This window comes from Molothrus ater, chromosome Z (assembly GCF_012460135.2).
Source record: "Molothrus ater isolate BHLD 08-10-18 breed brown headed cowbird chromosome Z, BPBGC_Mater_1.1, whole genome shotgun sequence".
Taxonomy (NCBI): Eukaryota; Metazoa; Chordata; class Aves; order Passeriformes; family Icteridae; genus Molothrus; species Molothrus ater.
The window spans coordinates 17942268-17965394 of record NC_050511.2 but is presented as its reverse complement, the minus strand read 5'-3'; the positions used below and the strand labels follow the sequence as shown (position 1 = coordinate 17965394).

Genomic DNA, 23127 nt, shown 5'->3' with positions numbered 1-23127 from the left:
TCACAAGAAAGAAGTAGCAGCTGATAAAGGCAGAAGTTTTGCCCTATGCTGAGCATATAAAGCAGATAACTTCTTATTTCAGCTGTTTCCCTGACTATGTCTACCTAAGACATGGGTGGAAAGGAGGAGACTGTGGAAGAGTTGATAGCACCACATAGGGCATTATCATCAGGTACCACATTCAGTTACTCAAACACATAGAGCAAGAAAAAACAAAACAAAAAATGTGACAAGTTTTGTTCACATCTGTTTATAATAAGGTCTGCAAAATGTTGTCTTTGCAGGACAGAATTTATTCCTACTACTAAAAAAAAGGAAATAAAAGCAACTTCCTCAGACATTACTGATGAACGGTCACTGTAACAGTGCTAGCCACAAAAGTTAAACAGATTAACCTCATTAGCATAAAAATAAAAGGAGCACAAAGTACATTAACTTGTACAACACTAAATATCTGCACAATTTGCCTCTATCATTTTACTGATGTAATTCTGTTTCAACTTTGCTGCAGGATTAAAGGGTACTTTTTCTCAAAAGTTTCCACCAACACTTTTTTCAAACAGTAGAGCAACCTGCACCATTCTGAAGAATTAGCCAGTACAAATGTACCCATTTTAAGAACCTGCCAGAATAAACACATCAGTAAAAGACACAACCTGCTGACAGTTATCCCTCTACAAAAGATATGTTTACATCAAGGTTTAAAGTATAAGCTCTCAGGAGCAAGGACATTATCTTCATAGTTGTCTGTAAAGCATTTAACAGACTGTAAGCACTTGAAAAAAAAAATCTAGGGAAGAAATGAAAGTGGACCAGCATGCTTGGCGTTCTCTCCTCCATAGGTATGAATTATGTTTAGGGTGCAAGGGCACAGCTGTAAAACACTCCTGAATCCTTGTCACACACATATGTTCACAAATAGGAAAAAAATATACTCCTATAGAATCCCTGAAGAAAAGGGGCTAATGTGTATATCTCAAACACCAATAGCTGGATAACCAGAGCAGAGCCAACCAGTGGTTTGTGGAAAATGGGATATGGCTGGAGAAGGGGCCATGCAGGGGTAGGACAGCACTCTTCTGGGACAAGCATCCTCATTCTAGTCCACAGAGAGACAAAAAACAAAAGATAGAACCAGCACAGAAGCAAGCATGAACTGTTGACCAAAGCCCAATGCCACAGGGGGATAATGAGATCATCAGGGATCCCCCAAAACCCTCCAAGCCATTTCCAGGAAGGCCTCAAAGAATGGACCATACAAGATAACTGATCTACATAGAAAATGAAAACCTTTGTTTCAGGACAAGCAAACTACCTCTAAAAAGCTACCCCACCACACCCTGCCTGCACATCCCAGGACATCCCATAGCCAGACCAACAGTAGGAGTCAGGGTTGGTGATCTCTTTTTCTCTCTTCTTTCCTTTTTCTCTCTCTCCTTCTCCTTAATTCATCTCTTCCCTTCTCTCTTCCTTTCTACCCCATCCCTACTATGTAAGCTGTGTGCTTATATAGTAGGCCAGGGACTGACATACCCATTTCAATGCCAAGTGTGCAATTTATGTATAAAACCCAGTGATTTTTTTGTGGACCTTCCAACTTTTGTTGTCCCTTTCAACCATAAGCATTTATGAATCTTGTGTGCTCCTTTCCCCTACTTCCCAAGTGTAAGTACTGTGAAAGGATAAAAGAATTATCCTACCAGCAAACAGAGAAGTGTAAAAACAGAAATAATGAAGCTAAAAAGCAAACTCCTCAAAACTTCCAGAAGAAGAAGAGTGTAGAAAAAGATGCCACCCAAAATAGTAAGTGGGGGATGTAGCTCCTTGATTTCAGTGAGAGCATCTTGAAAAGAAATATAAGTATGTCGGCACTGAAAATTAATAGCTTGGAAAAACAAGCAACACATCACTTTTTCTATGAATTAAGAAGTGAATATTTCTATTACTCTCATGCGCATACAATAGACAACAACCAAATTAAATGGCAACTCACACCAGAACTCTCCATCTATCAAATGCTTTCCAAAAATCATAGTCATACAAGTAAAGGAATATACAAGATCATTCTTTTTCTATTGGTTTGGTTCTTTAACAAGTGGCTCAGCTCACCAGTCAACTCCAGCCGCACCTAGACTCAATACAGAAGAGCCACAAGCCATAGCCAGAGATTACAGCAACAGACTCCTACTCCTGTTCCATAGTTCCCGTATTTTCAAAACAGCAAAACTGAAACAGAAGTTAAGATAACAAAGCAGCAAGACCATCCAAAGCACAAAACTGAAGGTAGTTCAACTTTTAGATATTGACAACATAGAGATAAGAACTTTAGTGAGACTAAGAATTTACAAAATGTATGTAGATGCAAGTCCTTCATTTGTAGTCAAAATAACAAGCCACGGGAGTTAAAATACTCTGCAGTAATTTTTAAATACAGTTTCACATGCTTAACTACACTTTTTCTATGAGGTTTTAAGACATGCAATCTTCCCAAATATCTTCGCACTGCCCTTAAAGAAAACCTTTTTTTCATTAGTTCACTACTGCCACTAGTTCACTACTTCAGTATTGGAGAAGCTCTCAAAAATATTTAAGAAGGTGACGGCTGAGGTAAAAGTGTAACCTCTACCAGACGCTCAGTTTAAAGTCTACCCAAAAATGCTTTAATTATTTAAAGCCTTATGAATCATCAGGGTGGGGTAGAGGATAGAGAACTTCAGTAAAATTACCACTGACTTTTGAATTAAGTTGCTCTGTCCATCTTAATTTTCTTTCCGGCAGTAGCACTCTGCTGAATGCAAACCTACAAAAAATTATTATAAACACATTAATGCCAAAATTAAAAAATATTTAATCCCTGTGGGTTGAAGAAAACTACAATACATCTAAAAATAACAAGGAAGATAAGCCAATTCACCACTAGATTTAATTTTGTATCATTCCAAGGAGAAGGAGCTCTTTTTGAAGTGCTACACTTGCAGACCAGTCAGTCCAATTCATTGCCATTACAGAACAGGTAAATACACTAAAATCAATCTTACAATATCAACACAGATAAAACCTAGTCTGCATAGACAGTAAAATAATTTTTGGTAAAAAACACCCTCTGGCTTTCATATGTGACAAAGAATAGTGGAAAGGAAAAAAAAGAGTGAAAACCCCTCTATATTATTACTAGCCTGATGCTGCAAACACATCTAACACAAATGGAAGGAATGGCACATGCAAGCTATCCAGAAGACTTGGTCAAAAAGATATAACATTTACTCTTGAGACTACAACATTAACATAAAGGCTAAATTCCTCATGGATCTAATCTAGATATAGCTACTTCTTAATCTCACATAAAAATCACACTCTTATCTACACATTTCTCCTTGTAGCTGTATTCTTCAAAGTCTTAAGGAATTATTCCATTACAAAAGCCAGCAAGTAAAAATTAACAAGATTCAACATTCAACATTCTCAAAAAACAAAACAAAACAAAAAACAACCACCAAAGAACCTCTAACCAGTAAAAATTACAGGTTTAACTGTTCTACCGATAAAATGTTTTTTCAAGTGAAATTTGATTTATGAACACTACAACACTTACCTAATCCAAGAGGACGACACAAGGTGCTAGTACTGCGTGATTTATATTTTTCCAGTTTGTTGTCCTTGAGATAATATCCCGAGTTCCTGTTGGTACTACATTCGTGGCACTTTGACATAGATTTGACCGCACAGAAATCAGCTACCCATCCTTCTCGCTTACAGATTCTGCAAGGCTATTTACAAAGTCTGCCAATGTCTGTCTTAAAAGCCTTTTATTTTCTCTGACAGTTTCTTCTCTTGTCTATTGCATGTAGATACCACTATATGCAGCATCAGCTCCAAGTGAAATAAATACAGTTTTTACTCCACAGACTGTGATGTCAAAAATCCAAATTTCACATATGAACTGAAGAAATTTCCTACCTTCCGGTAGCAGAGGCATTTGTAAACAGTTATCTGGATACCTCCATACTGCTTATGAGCAACAACATTTTTCAAGAAAAATATTAAATAAAATACAAAAGAAACAAGTATAAACAAACATCTATTAAATTCTTCATTTATAAAATCGGTCTCACTGCAAAATGAGAGAAGACTATGTCAGAAAATCTAAAAAATGAAATAAGGGGGGAAAAAAATCTGCCATGAAACTTTTCAGCAATATCCCCACAGTGACTCAGGCCACATTTAACCTGCAGCCAGTTAACAAAACTGGTTAAGCCTCTGACTCAGAAAGAATGTTGCCGAAAAGAAAAAGAGTACGTAAAAAGAGGAAAGCACTTTATTTTTGCAGCTGAAGTATTCAGAACTTCATAAATTTAGCTATGTATCCATGCCATGCGGACAAAAGAATCCAAGGGTGATGTGCTCGACACTGCTAGAAGAAAAAACCTCACGATTTCCTCAGTTCTCTTCCCAGATGTCTACTGCTTGTTTGAGAGGCCCTTTCTGGACAAAGCACGCGCAAATTATCCCAGAACAGTGTCCAATATTTCTTCCTTTCACAGGAAGAACTGCTGCAGGTCAGTGTCCACCTTTTCTCTTCTTTGCCAGCTGAAGCAAAAGGCTACAAACATCCAGGACTGACTCTATCGTTCAAGCAACCTAAGGTAAAAAGAACCAGAAAAATCAGTTCTCCCCTATGAAATTCGGACTGGCGTTAGACAACCACGAAGCAAGCAAAACCCAAACGCCTGAATCTTAAATACAGAAGCAAGCAGGAACCTGGATCCCAAAGAGCACACACGGACGCAGCCGCGGAGCCGAGCCCGCGAGCGGAAGCCTGGGTTACACCTCCACTCGCAGCCACAGCGGGCGGCGGCAGTGTTTGACGGGGGGCGCAGCCTATCAGCGGAAACCTCCTCCTGCCGCACGGCCCCGCTCGGCAGGAAAACAGGCTGGGGCCTGGAGCCACGGGCAGTGGGGGCTGGGAGGAGAGAGTGGGGGGAAAAACAGGCAAAGAAAGAAAGGGTCATGTCTCGTTTTATTGGCGAAGCTGAACAGATGTACAGAAGGCACGCGGGCGGGAAGCGCTGACCTGGGCCAGGGACATTTCCCGGAGGGGCAGCGGGAGCCGCAGAGGGAGCCCCAGCGCGGCCCGGGGCATGCTTCCTTTCCCGGGCTGTGGGGACAGACAGACGCCGCTGCCGGGGTGTGCGGACACAGGCCGCCCGCTCCGGAGTGTGCGGGCACAAAGAACCCCAGCTCTCGGGGTGTGCAGGCATACACAGCGCCGGCGCTCGGAGTCCACGACCTCCCGCTGCGGCTCCGCCGAGCACCCCTCCTCGGCCCTCCGGGCGACCGCCCCGCCTCCACCGCCGGGGGCGGCTCCCCGTGACGTCCCCGAGGGCGGTCCGGGCAGCACGGCTGCCCTGTGTCCGCTCCTCGCCCGTTGCCGGCGCTGTCCCGGGGTTGTCCCGGGCTGTTGCGACTGCCCCCGCCCCCTTCCCGCGCACGCGCACACCGTGCGCTCGCCTCGCTCCCTCAAAATGGCTCCGCTCCGCGCCGCAGTGCTCCCCACCCGCACACGCATGCTCCGCGAGAGCCCCCGCGCGGGAGCCTAGGGAGGAGCGGGCGGGCGGGGCTCCCCGGTACCGCCCCCGCCGTGACGTTACGGGAACCATCCCGAAGGTTCCGCGCGGGACGGGGAATCCCCAGAGCGCGCCCCGCCCTCGCGGCGGGAGTCCCCGGCGCCGCCGTCACTAACCGTGCAGGGGCGAGGCCCCGCCTGCGTGTGCGCAACGAGCACCGAGGTGGAGGCGGTGCCGGCGCCGGCCGCTGAGGCCGCTGAGGCCGAGAGCCGGGGGCCCCGGGCTTTCGGACCGAGAGCCGGGCCGGCCCCGGGCTGGAAGGCCCGTAGGCCGCGTGTGTGTGCGAGAGCGCCCGCCCAGCGCGGCCCTGGATCAGCCCAGTGTGTGCCGGTGAGATCCCCACCGGGAGGAAGCGCGGCGCCGCGGGCCCCGGGAAGCGTAGGTCCCTTCCCGTGCCCGCTGCCGCGGACAGAGCGGGGCTCCGCAGCACCGAGCGCCGCCCGCATCCGCAGCGCGGCTTAATCGCGGTGCCGGAGGGGCCCGAGGCCAGTAAAAACCAATAACCACTGATTAATAAAACAAAATATCGGAATCTTCGCTAAATCGACACTTCGGTGTTAAGTGCACGAGTGCAAATACCCTGGAGGTCCACACAGTTATTCCGAGTGTCCAGTTTTGAGAGAAAAGTGATGGCAGGATTCTTACTGCCTGGGATCTAAATGCCTAAATCACTGTTTTGCAATTTTGAAATCCTTTTACCAACGCAATCAAAATTGTTTTTTCAATTAATTAGGTAAAAAAGTAAATTTACAAAATTAATATTTCAATATCGTTAGAAAGAATGCTGGCAAGCGTTCGTAGCACTTGCATTTGATTGTGGATTTTCTTTGAAAGTTTCCTCCACAAGTTTTAAATTAGTATTAAATTATAATAATTTTTGTCTAAAGTCAGTGTATAATCTCAGTTTATGCACTGAAACTGAGATTATGTACTGACTTTTGAAAAAAATTATCTCATACTGTAGGATTCTCTTTTAAATGCATTTTACAGGCATGTATATGTGGCCAAAGTAAATTATTTTTCGTAACTTGATAGAAATCACTAGAAAGCAACAATTACCAGAAACTTGACTAAACAATTACCAGACTAACAGCAAACGAACTAAGCAACAATTACTAGAAACTAAAAATCAACAACTGAGAACATAAAGTAGAAAAAGCACATGATAATTTTATCTTTAAACTGACAGAAACTCTGAAACAATTCAGAAGCTCTGAAACATTAATCTTCAGCTCAACTCTGAGTATTTAAACCCCAGTTCCAGTTTCTAACCCCAGCAGTGTTTTTCTAGGTTCAAGAATTCAAGATTCATCACAGTCTTGAGTGCATTAAAACCTCCTTTCTCTTCATCCTTGAAGTTGTTTGTCCTATTTACCTGTGCTGCAAAAGCAAGGATTCCCAGGAAGGGTGTGGGAGCATTCCCTGTGTCCCTTCATTATTAGCACAGCCTGATGCCAAACGTGAGCAGGAAAGGCAGGGCAGTGCTCTGCCACCTGGCCCAGCTATGAACCAACAACCCAGGTCTTGGTGGACCTCACGCCACTGGCCTCAGTCCATCAATGCAGCCTGTCCAGATCCCTCCCTTCCTGCCCTCCAACAGACCAACACTCACACCCAACTTGGTGTTGTCTGAGGATACACACCCAATCCCCTCATCCAGATCATTGATAAAGATATTAAACAGAAATGCCCCCAGTGCTGAGCCCTGGGGAGCCCCACTGATGAGCGGCCACCAGCTGGATGTAACTCCACTCACCACCACTCTCTGGGCCCAGCCATCCAGGCAGGTTTTACTCAGTGAACAGAGCACTTGTCTGAGCTGCCAGCTTTTCCAGGAGAATGGCATTGGAGACAGTATCAAAGGCTTTACTAAAGTCTAGGTAGACAACATCCACAGCCTTTCCTTCATCCACCAAGCAAATCACCTGTTCATAGAAAGAGATCAGGTTGGCCAAGCAGGATCTACTTTTTCCCACTATGCTGGGTGGGCCTGATCCTTTGGCTGTCCTGCACATGCCACGTGATTGCACTGTAGCACTCAAGATGATTTGTCCCATAACCTTGCCAGGCACTAACATCAGGCCTGTAGCTCCCCAGAACCTCCCTCCAACCCTTCTTGTAGATAGGTGTCACATTTACCAATCTCCACTCAAGTCACCTGGGACCTCCCAGGTTAGCCAGGTCCATTGGTAAATGAGGGAGAGTGAGCTTTTCCACTGGCTCCTCAGTATCCTTGGGTGGATTCCATTTGGCCCTCTACACTTTTGATGTCTAAGCAGCTCAGTAGGTCACTAACTGAATTCTCTTGGAGAGGGGCTCACTTCTGCTCCTTGTCCTTGTCTCCCAGCTCAGAGGGCTGGTTGCCTTGATAACAACTGTCTTCTTGTTAAAGGTTGACCCAAAGCAGGCATTAACTACCTCAGCCTTTTTCTCATCTTTAGGTACAATGTTTCCCTCTGCATCCAATAAGATATGGAAATTTTTCTTGGTCCTCCTTCTGCTGTTAATTTTTTTTATAAGAACCCTTTAATTATCTTTCACAGGAGTGGCCAGATTGAGTTCTAGCTCAGCTTTTAACTTTCTAACTTTCAGCCTACGTGACCTAATACACTTGTACACTTCTTCCTTGTACACTCCTGAGTTGCCTTCTTCCAAAGGTCATAAAATCTCCTTTTTACTTTGAGTTATTGAGGATTGTTTCCCAAGGGACTCTCTGAAGCACTGTCCTAAAGGGGCCAAAGTCTGCCGTCTGGGTAGGCCAAGGCAAAAGTTTAGCTGATGCCCTCTCTTCCTTCACCAAGAATTGAAAGCTGTCATTTTGTGGTCACTATCCCCAAGACAGCCTCTGACCACCACATCACCCCCAGTCCTTCTCTATTCACAAACAGCAGGTCAAGTGAGGTCTTCCCTCACACCATCTGTGTGAGGAAATTGTGTTCCACATGCTCCAGGAACCTCCTAGGATGCCTCTTCTCTGCTGTGCTGAGTTTCCAGCAGAGATCCAGCAAGTTAAAGCAAAGTCTTCCACAATAACAAGGGCCAGTGATTATGAGATATCCTTCAGTTGCCTGTAGAATGCTTTGTCTACCTCTTCATCCTGGTTAGGTGGTCTTGAACAGGCAACCACCAGGATATCTATGTTGTTGGCCATCCCCTTGATTCCTGCTCATGGGAACTCAAACTTATGACATCACTATCCTTGAGCTCAAACAGTTGAAACACTCCCTACTGTACAAAGATACCCCACCGCCTCTCCTTCCTCACCGAATGAGATGAAGTATGAGACCAAAAATGTATTTTCACAGGCACTTGAAATGTGCTTTCATTTATAGTAGTGGAATATAAGATACTTACATGAGTAGAGTACACACTCAGATTGTTAATTAAGGAAATACTATGGAAAAGTATAGAAATATAATTAATTTCCTACTATTACACATTCTTGTGTCACTCCAGAAGATGTACAAAACACTTTACTGTCGGGTTCGGCTGTCTGTCTCTGCCCCGACACGGATAGTGTGGTTCTTGGGTGGCACGCGTTTTAAAGGATGAGTCTGGACTCTTCAGCTTTTTGGTCTTCAGGTTGTTTATTATTTCTTATCTACAAAATTTTCTGTCTGCTCAACAGAGGTCTGATCTGCAAGCAGTCACAGGCACTCTCTGACCACCCACGGGGCGGTCATGTCTTTTTATACTAATATCTACGTACACAATATTTACCTTTATTTCCCAATGCTTTTCACCCATGTTGGCAAGTGCACCTTCACCATAAACCAATCCCCAAATGCCAACATCACCACAGGAGATGGAGGACAAGAAGAAGGAAGAAGAAGGACAAGACACGCCCTGATCCCTCCATCTTGTCTCCATAACCCCCCTGTACCTAAAAACCTTAAAATCTATATTTCACTTTCTAAATGTATCTATTTTACACCTTTTACTCTAAAGTGATTCTCTTGTCCTCAAACTCTTGTTATTTCTGTGGATGGATCAAAATCAAGCCACCAGACACTCTTGGCAACATTCCAGGATTTTCGAGACCCCCAAGGGTTCTCCTGGCATCTCTGAACATCAGGAATGATGTGCTGAGATCCCACATCTCCCCCTTCTGTTTGCACCAAGAAGACTTCTTTGGCAACTTGACTCATGACACGTCTCACACACAAAAAGATGCATGGGACGATGAGCATGAGGACTAAGAGAATTATTAAAATATAAAATCCCATTTTTAAAAACCCTCTCCATAAGGGAGAAAGATCAAAAAATCCCGCCAAATCATCAATCCATGATCCAGTGACTTCGCCTAGTTTCTTTATACTGTCTTTTATGTTTTGAATACTTTCATGAATTGATCTTGAATGATCTGAGAGATTCATGCAGCACATTCCTTCAAACTCTTCACATCCATGTCCATGAGCGAGCAATAGATAATCGATTGCCGCCCTATTTTGCAGAGTTGCCTCTCTCACACTGCTTACGTCTTTTAACATATCACTCAAAGCGAGAGAGATTGATTGAGCATGCTTGCTCAACCAACAACCCATGTGGTCCAGTTGAGTCAAGGCCACCCCCGATGCTGTCTGAGGTGAGAAAATTGCTGCTGCAATTCTCCTTGCCTTGTCCCAAGTGTACACTTCATCATCACAGTTTACACTGTAATGTTGCAAGGACCTTTTTTCTTTGTGTTTTTGCTCTCTTAACACTTTCAAATCTGGTGACAACATTGAAATTCTCCCAATGCTGCATGGACCTCCCTTGGCATTTGCAGGAATGCCGTGCCAAATTCTGTCCCCACAAATTAAAAACAACCCACGTGGCAATTGCACTGGAACCTGGATTGATCCTTTGGCTGTCGTCACAGTGTGATTGCACCAGGCTGATGCATTTCTATAATATTCGTGATTTGGTGTGACATCAACACTTTTGTTTGCCCTTGACACATTCGAAATTTCGAATTTCATGCATAGCTCCATTGTTGTGGACCCAAAAATTTCCAGTTCCTGCGGTTCGGTAGAAGCCACAGGTAAAAGATGTGTCCAAGCACACCATTCCTTCACAGGATCTTTGATGACCTGCGAAATCTCCATTGGAGAATGCCCTGGAATTGGCCATTCGCTCACTGGCAACCCAACCATGCATGCTGTGAATGGTTTCCCTGGTTTCGAATGTGTCAGGCAGATACTTTCTAAATTTGCTGCCTGGGCTAATGCTTCCCAAACATTTTGTTTTGGCTGACTGACAGGTAGATTTGCTCTATTGCTTAAAGCAACAGATAAAAGCATGAGCATCATGAAGCTCATGACTTTACCCTTATAAAATTTCATTGTTATGCTCCCACTCAAAGCCACAAAGGAAAAAACCCCCCAAAGTTTTTATTCTTTTCGTTTTTCTTCCGAGTCGCTGCTCACAACTTGAGTTTCCTCCTCCGTCTGCGTACTCGTTTCTCTGCCTCTGGAATCTGTGTTCTCCTGCTCTCTTCCCCGAAATGGCTTCACGTGCCGCGCTGACACCCACTTCAGCCCTCGCCCTGTGGAAACACAAGCGAAACCCTTGCCCCAAGTGATTAGTTTGAAAGGACCCTCTATTTGTCCTGTCTCTGGGTTTCTGATCAAAACCAAAGGATTCTCCCTTAGTTTTGCCTGAGAGCTGTTTGAAAAATGCCTCACGATTGGTGGATTGGGTTCAGAAGACGAGCTGTTAAGAAAATTCAACACATACAATGCTTTGTTTAATTTCATGTGTGGTGTCGCCTCTGGCTCCCCCCTTTTCTGCCTATCTAAAAGGGATTTCAGGGTGTGATGTGTTCTTTCAATGATTGCCTGACCTGTGGGTGAATGTGGAATGCCAAATGTGTGTGTCTGCCACGCCCTGTAGGTCGGACAGAATTTCTATTTGTTCCTGGGAAAGTGTACCCCCCATGTTCTTAATTCTTGACCTTCTCACCGAATTCCTGTCGTCAGAGCAGTCCGAAGGCTCCTGGTCTCTGGCCTGCAGGTCACAGGAGATGGATTCGGAGGCGCCTTTTCCGATTCCGATCCGGGCTGTCCTGCTACGAACTTTCTTCGGTGGAGGTGGAGTGCGGTGTTCTCTGCGGCCGCCGCGTCTGCAGATTCTGCTGGCTGCTTTCTGGCTGTTTTCCCAAGGAGTTATCAGTGCTCTCCTGGGAATGAGTCCAATTCGGGAGCTGCCCACTCGGAGCTTCAAGGCTGCCCCTGTGCAAGAGGTGCACAACAGAGCTCACCGTGGCTCAGCGAGTGCTGCCGGATGCTGCTGGATCGCCGGTTGCTGCCGAGTAGCTCACTGGGTCGTCCGCCGGGTGCCCACCGGCTGCCCACTGGGTGCCCACCGGGTGCCCACCCAGGGACGCCAAATGTCGGGTTCGGCTGTCTGTCTCTGCCCCGACACGGATAGTGTGGTTCTTGGGTGGCACGCGTTTTAAAGGATGAGTCTGGACTCTTCAGCTTTTTGGTCTTCAGGTTGTTTATTATTTCTTATCTACAAAATTTTCTGTCTGCTCAACAGAGGTCTGATCTGCAAGCAGTCACAGGCACTCTCTGACCACCCACGGGGCGGTCATGTCTTTTTATACTAATATCTACGTACACAATATTTACCTTTATTTCCCAATGCTTTTCACCCATGTTGGCAAGTGCACCTTCACCATAAACCAATCCCCAAATGCCAACATCACCACAGGAGATGGAGGACAAGAAGAAGGAAGAAGAAGGACAAGACACGCCCTGATCCCTCCATCTTGTCTCCATAACCCCCCTGTACCTAAAAACCTTAAAATCTATATTTCACTTTCTAAATGTATCTATTTTACACCTTTTACTCTAAAGTGATTCTCTTGTCCTCAAACTCTTGTTATTTCTGTGGATGGATCAAAATCAAGCCACCAGACACTCTTGGCAACATTCCAGGATTTTCGAGACCCCCAAGGGTTCTCCTGGCATCTCTGAACATCAGGAATGATGTGCTGAGATCCCACACTTTACCTTTTCTTAAAAATCCAGTGTGCCCAATATACAACCAATCCAAACCAAAAGATCAGACAGAAAGCCAGAATAAAAATTTCTATGTAAGAGGCTTAAATCTGATTTATACAGATTTGATCCAGAAAGCTTCTGATGCAGGGAGCCCAATATTTAAAAATTAGAAAGCAAATGGCCACCTAATGTTAATAATAAAACCCCCAATCCTAATATATGTTTCTCTCAGCAAATGATTATTTGTATAATTAGTTCCTAAACACAGTGAGAGTTCTTCAATACAAACACAGTTCTAATGAATCATCCTTACTGCAAAGTTTTAAATACCTTTCAGCTGCATGTTCACTTATCTTTTAAGTAGCCAAATTAAAAGAATGGAAGCAGTATAAAAAAGTGCACAACAACATCTAGTCATTATCATTTGCAATAACATGATGAACACTAGTGTAAAGTATCTGGGCTTGTCTATTTTTATGTATTATACCTTCCAGGTAGGAAAGGTAAGGTAACTTTACCAATTTATTCCAGATTTCAGTGGGTCTGTCTACATAAATAAGACAATAGGGTTTGACTGTATAAAATAATTGGCTGTTATTATTTGCATTATATTATGTATAACCTCTAGTTATTTGATTTTGCAAGAGTTCTGAACATCTCTGCATCCAATGCATTTAATATAATAAGCAAGTAAGTACAAGACAGGTCTGGAAATTAAAACATAAGTTCTTATTGAGTTCTTAATTTCTGAAGAACTTTTATAATAAAATTACCACTGACTTTGACAGGACCAGAATTTTGGGCAAAGACTTCAATAAAGCTATAGTTAACAGTCCATATTTTGAAGTAATACCTTATTATTAATTTTGAATTATAAAAATATGACCTATATTCTTGAAATAAATTGATCATTTTACCTCTCCCAAGATAATGTCTGTTCCTATCTCAAATAATCAGTATCTTGGTGACTGTAGTGAAAAGCCAGGACAAAAACGGGGAGGCCATGCTTTTCTTTATGCTAATTAGAGATAGAAACTCTTTTAGAACCAAGCTTTTAAAAGAGCAGCTTCTCTCTTTCAAGTTTTTCACACATATTGTAATTGAAAATAGCCTGACTAGTAGTTTTTTTCCCCTTCACCAGTAAAAGCACCCATCTCCAATAACACATTCCATAAACACTGGGCAGTATGAAGCTAAGGGCTATTTTAAGCCAATTGAATGGTTTATCTTCATTAAGTAGTATTCCTTCCTCGTTATGAGAGATAATAAATAGAGGTTAAGAGGGTGCAACTGTTCTTCAAATATGTCCCAGGTGAACACTGCCTACATTACATTTCTTCTGTTGAAGGACAAAGTCATGGTATACATCTTCTCCAAAATATTATGCATCTGAATTCTAAATGTACTCAGCTTCTGCCATCTGTGAAGTAATATCAAGTGAATATTCACTGTTCTAAATTTTAAAAGAACCCTTAAAATAGTAACTGTTAATGACAAGAAAGTGTTTAGATAAAAAAGGAATTATGTTGAAGGAATTATGATCTAAACATATACCAAGTGACTAAATGCTTCTCTGTACCCTACTCTTGTCTCTATAAAGCAAAATCTGTGTTTTTCCTAAAATTAGCCTTGCTAACTTGTGATCATAGAGCATATTAAATTTGAAATAAAGAGACTAGATAACTGGCATGTATCAGGATCTTGCACATTCCTAAATACAAGCAGATCTCAGTTTAATGCTGTTTTGTTTCATAGCCAATTTTATTTGCTTTAGCCCTTTTTTCTTTGCAAAATCTGTTTTGGCACCAACTTGTGCCAATTTTTTTTGTTTCCCCCATTTTTTTAATTACTAGATTAATTTAGAAACTTTGCATATCCAAGTGAAGTGAAGAAAACTGTTTTTGTAAGGATTTTCTACAACTTTTGCCCATCAATGTGCACAGTATAAAGTTTTTGGAAAGCATGTGTATCTTCATGAACTCTTTGAAAGACAATGATACATGCTGTGAACTTTTACATTTAGGGTACTGAGGGAGCTGGCAGAAGAGATTGCTAAGCCATCCTCTATCACTTATCATCAATCCTGGCTAACTGGGGAGGTTCCAGTTGACTGTAGGTTGCCAAATGTGACTCTCATCCATAAGAAGGTCCAGAAGGAGGATCCAGGGAACTAAAGGCCTCTCATCATGACCTTGGAGCCCAGCAAGGTCATAGAGGAGATCATCTAAAGTGTCATCATACAGCACACACAGGACAGCCAAGGGATCAGGCCCAGCCAGCATGGGTCTAGGAAAGGATGTCCTACCAGAGCAACACCAATTTGGGAGGTGTTCAAGAAATTACTGGACATGGAACTTCGGTCTAATTGTCAAAGTGGTGATCAAAGATTGTATCCTATGATCTCAGAGGTTTTTTCCAGCATAAAGGATTCTGTGATTCTGTAATTATTACAAATTGGCTCAAAAGAAATAGGCAAAATACCCTCAAAACACAAGTACCAAGCCTCCTGTTTAGGAAATACTCGCCCCCCAATTCTCCCAAAACAAAGATATCTTACTACATTATAGCAATGGTGCCAGAAACGCTAATAGCATATCTTTAATAAGTAAAGACAAGTTTCTTGAAAATATTTTTTTGAATTATGATGGCTATTGTGTATGCATTTAAAATACTTTGAGAGACACTAAAAAACACAATAGGTTTTTTCCCTCATCATGTGTGACACATCTGCAAGTGTTATAAAATCAAAACTAGCAATGTGCAATACCAAGGAGAAACTGTTTCTTACTAGGCTGTCAATTGTTTATAATTGAATGGCATACCTACCTTTTCATTAAAAACTTCCTCCTTGACCAACAGTAGGGCATACAGAGGAGGTACTTGATCGTCTGTTTTTCTTTGCATAGCTGAGGAACAGTTGTTTTCAGTTATATTGCAAGGGCAGTCCCATTTCAGCATGAAGGTGATCAGAAAGATGCTTTCTCTATGCAAGAAGACCTGCCTGGGAAAGCTGTGCCTTTAACAGAGCATAGGGCTCATTTCCTTCACACCAGGGTTATCCATCCCAGAGGTGTTAAAATCTAAGGAGGGCTGAAGGTTGCAGCCTCAGGTAGATCCCTGTTAGGAAGCCTTCCTTAGATGACCTCTGTAAAAATCTCCTAAATTGAAGTATTCACATTAAACCACCTCTGGTGCACATCTCTTGTGCAATTAACAGTGCTGTAATTATTTACATGTCTAAGTCATATATCTGTAAGTCTAGATAAAAATCTCGCTATAAATCTTTCAGTTTTTTGTAAGCTTCACCAAAAATAAGGTGCTTTGCTCACCCCTAAAATTAAATTGTTGTTTATTGGTGTTTTTTGCTATTTTAACTTTTTTATTATTATTATTAAATACTTTCCACAGCTGTTGTGGTGTGATGTAATAGCCTGTCTCAGTCATCCCGGTTCTTTCCCAAGGTGTGCCAATACCCTCTCCCTTCCCTCCCCTTGCCCCCTGCTGACTGCTGTCCATCAATCCTGGCATTCCAGAAGGGGTGTCGTGTGATTGGCAAAGTTCAAAAGATGCCTCAGCCCTGGGGAACATTGGGCCATCCAGGTGTCATTTGTCCCCTGAGACTCCCCCCCTTACCTGGTCGGCGGGATCCCTACCCCTTCCCTCCCCCTCTCCCGGGGTTCAAAGGCACAGCAACCACGCGGTTCTCTGTTCTGTTGGAGCTGTTCCTGCATTCAGAGGCCTGTGTGCCAGGAATAAAGCTCTGGATCAAAACCCTCCAGCAGAACCCGACTCCTTTTCCTTCACCTTGCCTTGAAGCCTCTCCACCAGAGGTAAACCTGAGCTCCTGCATGCCTGGACTTGTCCCAAGTGCCCAGCTGCAGCACCCAGCCAGCCAAAGGTGTCTCTGAGGTGAAACCGCCACAGCTGCCGCCTTTGGTCAAGCAGCAAGGGCCAGACGAACCCAGGCACGTTCCATCCGGCTATATTTTTATTTAATTCCAATATAATGGCACCCAACGTGAGGCTGCTCGATCCTGCAGCCCCGAGAAGACATCCCGGAACCTCAGAACTTCAGAAAGACTTTAAGACAGCTTAGCGTCCACTGGAAGAGCTTTGACAGCATAGCTCTCCAGCTGAGACTTTGGGACTTATCCCACAGAAGTCTCGCGGACGTTCTGCGCCTCTGGAAAGTGCGGCTCCTTTCTGGTGAGCAAATTTTCCAGAGGAGAATACGGTTGCCCCTCCTGCCCTGGAGGAGTCCTATTCAGGTGAAGAGAAGACTCTGCCAGACCACGCCACCAACAGCATCGATTTGGGGTGAGTATATCTGCTCCTTAGGGGGGTAGAAGCTTGTATTACAGTCTCTGCCGTGAGATCTGTTCTTTTTTGCTCTTATTCAGAGCACATAAAAGGCTGCGCAGCCCCGCGGAACGGGAGCGATAGCGCATTAGGCACAGCCCATAGCGGCGTGGCTCGGCCGCTTTTAGAATTTGCGCGGGCGGGCTCGCACGGCGGCGGCGGCTCGGAGGAGCGGGGAGGCTCTCCCTGGCCCTCCCCTCCATGGCGGCGCAGTGTGCAGCGTAGCGCGGGGGGGCTTTCTCGGCGCGGCACCGGGCATATCTGCTTTCGGGTTTGCCGCGTGGTGCGGGCAGGGGAGGCTCTGTCTATCCCCTGGCACGGCGTGGCGAGTTCCCATTCCGTACCGCTGCCAGCGGCACATTTAAAAGCAGTTCAAGCAGCTGCGTTGTGAAGGGCTAAACATCTGCGTGTTTTCGTTCCTTAACTGCGGTTTTTTGGAAATCAGTAGCTGATTTGGTTTTGTTTTCGGTTGGCAGGAGATGGTACTGTGCCTTTTACATCTAAAATGGGCTCTAAGTTAAGCACAGCACTAAGAGGAGTGTATTATCAGATTGTTAGAATTTTAGTTAGTGGAAATGTAACATTCTCTAAAGGAAAATTGAAACAGTTTATAAGGTGGCTTTTTCTACACTTCCCACAAATTTCTCCTGAAGAAGTCCACAATATTCAATTTTGGGACAAAGTAGGGCATGAATTGATAACCTTGGGAAAGTCTGGGAATACGTCTTCAGCTAAATTCTGTTCTGGAGTTTACAAGTTCGAGTAGTCTTGCTCAAACAAAGGGAAATGGAGAAAAAGCCAAATAACAAGGAATGTACCTCTGCTCGTCGTCGTCCCCGCCCCCCCCCCCCCCCCCCCCCCCCCCCGGCTCTGAACCCTGTACCTCAAAACTTGGTATTTTAAAGAGAGCAGACTCTGCTCATGCCCAGGGAAGCCAGCTCCTTGAGCACCTTAAAATGCCTAAGTTCCTTTGTCTACAATGTCCTGGCCAGACCGCGTGGAACCTTTCCCAAAACCCTGCATCCCCTGCTCTGAAGCCCAGAGCACGTGTTAGCTTTTCAGAGAGCAGTGACCCCCAAACATAGCCAAGGACATTTCAGTGTCCCATGCTCTGCATTGCTCAGGTGCCCCAGAGGCTGGGGGAGCATGGCCAGGAGAGCTGACCTGACCTGGCCAAAGGGATGTGCCATACACAGACCAGCATGGCCAGGATGGGGGGAGCTGGGGGAAGCTGCTGGGAGGTACTGATTGTTGCTGCAGGATGACAGGCTGGACATCCTGCATTGGGTAAAAAGCAACTCCATTTGAGCATCTCTTGCCTTTCTGGGGTTTTATTCCTCTCTCTGTTTCATTATTATTGTTGTTGATGACATTGATGATTATTGGTATCATTATAATTTGTATTATTATATTTTATTTTGTTTCAATTATTAAACTGTGCTTATCTTCAGCTACAAGTTTACTTTTTTTTCCTGACTTTTCTCCCTACCTGGGGAAAATGAGCAGGCAGTTGCCCAGTATTTAGATGACAACTGAGTTAAACCATTACAAACAACTTTTGTAATGGTTTAGGTTTAGGAGATTTTAAACTTTCTCTGCACATCCACTCTCTGTTGAAATAAAATTCTCAGATTGATGGCATCTGCACAGCAAGAAATGTGATTAGGAGTAGTAAGCCATACACCTAATACACAGATGGAGTTCCTTTCATCCTCTCCTCCAAAAGCTCAAAGAATATAGATTGGTGGGAGATAGTGTTTTGTATTTTTATAATGTTTCTTTTCCAATAAGTTGAACACTGCTGTGACATGGCCATCCTTGACATCAAACTATTAGGATGGTTCCCATGTGTTTCATGACCAGCAGCCTTCCTTTTCATTACCGTTCAGGTTACTGAGTTCAACTGTCCACCTACAACAGCTGGTCTTTGACAGAAGTAGAGGTTTTGGCTGCAGAGATACGTGCAGGTCTGGACATAAGTTCTGTGTCCTGAACAGAAGTTCTATGCTTCTTGGTGGTTTTAATGTCAAGCAAACATCCCTGAGCATATTTAATTTACTAGCACAGCCAAAAAAAGGTCTAAGACCAGCTCAATTTCCTGAACAAGCAGGCTTTGCTTTTTTTTCCTTATGCCTACAGAAAAGCCTATTTGAGGCCATTACTCTAGGGCTTCGGGCAATGGTTTGCTGGAAGAGTGTGGACTGAAGTTAGAAAGTAGCACCATATCCACACCACCCAGACACAAACTAAGATTTCAAACATGCTTATGGTAATCTCTGATCATCACATGTCTCTGTTCATGACAGCACACACTAAGAGTGCAGGAAGCAAAAGACTAAATTTTACCCTTCTTTAGGAATGAAGGAAAAAAAATGCTGCAGATCAAGAGACTTTTTTTCTAGAGCTTCTGCCCTCTTTGTCTTAAAATTCCCCATCTATAACTGCTCAGTTTCATTGCATTGTTGGGGTTTTTTGTTTCAAGTTTTTTTGCTTCATGTTTTTTATAATAATTTTAGTTGTTTCTACTTTCTTTACTGTTTCAATTAATAGAAACAATTTTTTGTTTGAGATTAAATCCCATGATAAAATATAGCCAAAACATATATAATGTATCATCGTCCATTACTTCATAAAGTACAGTTTAGGCAGATTTTTGTTCCATCTTCTTGATTCCAGTTCAAGAGAAAAGACACCTTGAAATGTGGTGCAATCACATCCCTGCTCCTTTCCATTTCTATTAAAAACAATTCTAGCCCAGTAATTGACGATCCTCACTCTTTATCTTGATCTGCACTAAGTAAAAATCTCTGGGAAGTAAAACATCTTGTAACAGCATAGAATACAAGTTCATTATAGATATTACAATTCAAACCCCACTGTGATACAGGATCAAAGCAGCTCTTTTCAAACCTTCAAGATCCAGATTTTTTCTTTTTCTTTATCTTAAGTATTGGAATGTGCAAATATTTGTATGTTTTCCTGTATAGCTACAATTTCCAAGTGCAAAACTAAATCTCAGTGAAAATTCTTTTTGCTGTCATGCTTTAGAATCCAGTAATTTTTATTTTCCTTGCAGCCCCCTGTCCACAGCTCTAAGCAGTAGTTTCTCCAGAATACTTGCTGCATCTTATATGGCAGCTCTGGAATTCACATCATGACCGGCTGTGATAGAGCTCTGAGCTCATACTATTTTTTCAAAGAGTACTGAATTATAATTTAAAAACTCAGGTCTAAATCTGGTAAAGCATTTTAAGTAGCAAATTAACAATAGAGTTTTTTGTAAAATTGCACACCATTTAAAAGCTTAATCATGTTAAACAGTCAAAGGACTCTGAAGTAATCTACTTCAGGAATTAGGAAACAGGTACTTGCATCCAAATTGGAGAGCATTCCTATTAATAAAGTGTATATAGTAGCAAATATGTACTCTCCTGAATTGAGATTTTTTTTTCCTCCTGCATTTTCTGTGCAATTTTATTGATAATATGAACAGGCCTGTGTGTATGTTACACATTCTGAGTCCATGAGAAGCTATTTGCCTTACACAACCTGAGGCTCAAGAGTATAGGGAACTGGATTTGTATTTAGAGGGAACAAAACTTAGAAAGACTAAGTAACATTCGTGGGTTATAATGGCATTCTGGATCAGTCAGAGGTGGAAAAGATTAAATCTGCTTTCTTAATTTTTGAGTGGAAAGGATCAACTCTTGCTTCTTAATGTGCAGCATGCCCTGACAGAGCTCATCTGTCTGTTACTGACCATTTTTATCAGGTAACTTCGAGAAACACGAAGGCTGATCAGGCAACAGAGGTTGAGGTACTGATGAAGCTGCCAGTGACTGTGATAACTTTCATAAAATACGTGTTTCTGCAAAGACTTGTGTGATTTTTATGTTGTCAGCATTCTACCCCAGGTACATTGAGGGCAGTATGACTATATTGTAGCTGCTGTGTAGTTTGAAGGCATACAAACAGCTTGAGTCCTGGAATTACGTTAGACTCAGCTATGCAGCATGACACAATTTCATTTACTCTGTTTCTCAGAGCAAGAGGTCCCAGCAGAATGAGTTGAGCACTGTAGAATTCTCCTATTCAGGTACCTAAACCAGCTTGAGATCTCTAAACTGTCTCCAAACCAAACTTAGGATGCATCCAAAGCAGCCATTCACTTTGTGTACAGCCTCGAGCCTCCCCAGTGCCCATGTGGGACACAGCCTGGACACTGCTGCCTGTGAGTGTTGCTGTGACACACACCACCCCTGCAGCAGAGCAATATTCAATATAGCAAGGATGGCCATTGAAATTTGGCCAGAAGCAGGAACTTGTGAATCCAAAATTAAAAGCATCAGTCTTTATAACCTGGGATGAAAGAATCAAACTAAAGACAGCCCAACCCAACTTTATGTGTAGAGTGGGAAAAATTGCTACTAAGAGAACAGCAAGAGTGTGGCCAGCAGGTCAAGAGAAGTTGATTCTCTCCCTCTACTTGACCCTGGTGAGGCCACATCTGGAGTACGGTGTCCAGTTCTGGGCTCCTCAGTACAAAAAAGACAAGGAATACCAGAGTGTCCAGTGAATGGCAAAGATGATGGGACTGGAACATCTCTGATAAATGAATGTGATTCATGCTAACAATTGTAACTATATCAGTATTTTAGAAAATATTTTTTAAAAAGTAATAGAGGAAAAGGGTATGTAATTAGTGTCACAAAACAGATGTTTTCAGATGTTCATGAGAAAATAGGATGCAGGATGTAGTTTGAGAAAAATAACATCCCAAAACAGAACAGGCCTCAGGATAATTAGAGAGTCGACCTTGAAATGGACAAAATTTAAATGATTCCAGGTATCTATGAAACAATAAGGCTTATTTTTGGAATATAATGCTGACTTCTATAACACAAGACTTGGGGCAGATGTGGGGTTGTTCAAAGCACAGTGATGATGATGACAAGCCTTCGTCAGAATTGACCACCAAAAGCTAAAGAAGACCCCTTAGAAACAAGCAGAGCATGCGCTATGCAGTCTAGTGGCATTGATTTCAAAAATCAAAAAGAGGAGGAGATTTATGGGAAAATATTGATGAATATGTATTAGCATACAGTATATAGGTTGTGTTTGGATCCTTTTGCCTTTTGTATGTGAGGCAGGGTGGGAAGCCCTCCCTATATCCCAATAGATTGGTTTTGCTTATGCTTTATCTGAACCACTGCCAAATTATTTTGTACCTGCTTGATTATATTTGATTGCATTATTTTATATAAAATTGCTGCTCAATTAAAATTGCTGCTAAATTCTAGACATATAGGGACCTCATTCATAACATCTCTAATGAGGAGAGACTACAGGAATTGGGCCTGTTTAGTCTAGAGAAGACTGAGAGGAGATCTCATTGATGTGTATAAATATCTCAAAGGCAGGTGCCAATAGGATGGTGCCAGACTCCTTTCAGTGGTGCCCAGCAACAGCACAAGACGTAATGACCATGTATTAAAATAAAAAAAAGTTCCACCTAAACATGAGGTAGAACTTTACATCGAGGGTGGCAGTGCACTGGAACAGGCTGCCCAGGGAAGCCATGGAGTCTCCCTCTCTTGAGACATTGAATGCCCACCCTGTGGCAGGGGTTTCGACCAGGGAATCTCCTGAGGTCCCTTCCAGGTCTGACAATGCCGTGATTGTGTAAAAAGGAGTAGATATAACTTGCACGTAACAGACATGGCACGTTTTAGATAAAAACACTGCAAAGTAAATTTTACTTTCTCTGTTTGTCAGAGCAGACAACGCACACGAGAAAGGCTGAAGGCTTTGGAGTTCTGCTTCATCTTCCTGACACTTATGGCGTAGGGGTCAGCGTGACGCCAGCTCTCCTGCACACCAGCACCCGGTACCGAGGTGACACGGCCGGGTCCGCTCCCGGCCCGGGGAGTCGGAGTCACCCGGCTCTGGCGGGCCCCGAGCGCTCCGCTGGCTGCCCCCGCAGCCGCTCCGCCGCCGGGGCGGGCGCCCTCTCCGGGCGGGGCCGGGCTGGGGCGGGCCGAGCGCCGTCGCCGGCCGGGGCGGCGCCGCCAGAGGAGGGTCCCGGCGGGTCCCCGGCGCTCGCTGCCCCGCCTCCGCCGCCCCGCCCGGCCCGGCCCGGCCCGGCCCGTCCCGGT

General features: G+C 43.7%; 1 protein-coding gene across 2 annotated transcripts in view; it reads right to left on the bottom strand.

Moving 5' to 3' along the window:
• GPBP1 (GC-rich promoter binding protein 1) overlaps window positions 1-5254 on the bottom strand; it is a 32544-nt gene extending 27290 nt beyond the window's left edge. Inside the window, exons 1-3 of one of the 2 annotated variants that reach the window (XM_036403532.2) lie at window positions 5072-5254; window positions 3593-4638; window positions 2734-2800 (exon numbers count right to left, since the gene is read on the bottom strand). The gene's annotated coding sequence lies outside the window, so the exon portion shown is untranslated. Of the gene's footprint in view, window positions 1-2733; window positions 2801-3592; window positions 4789-5071 lie in introns of those variants that run through there. The other variant, XM_036403534.2, reaches the window with a different exon arrangement.
• Between the last annotated feature and the right edge of the window lie 17873 nt (window positions 5255-23127).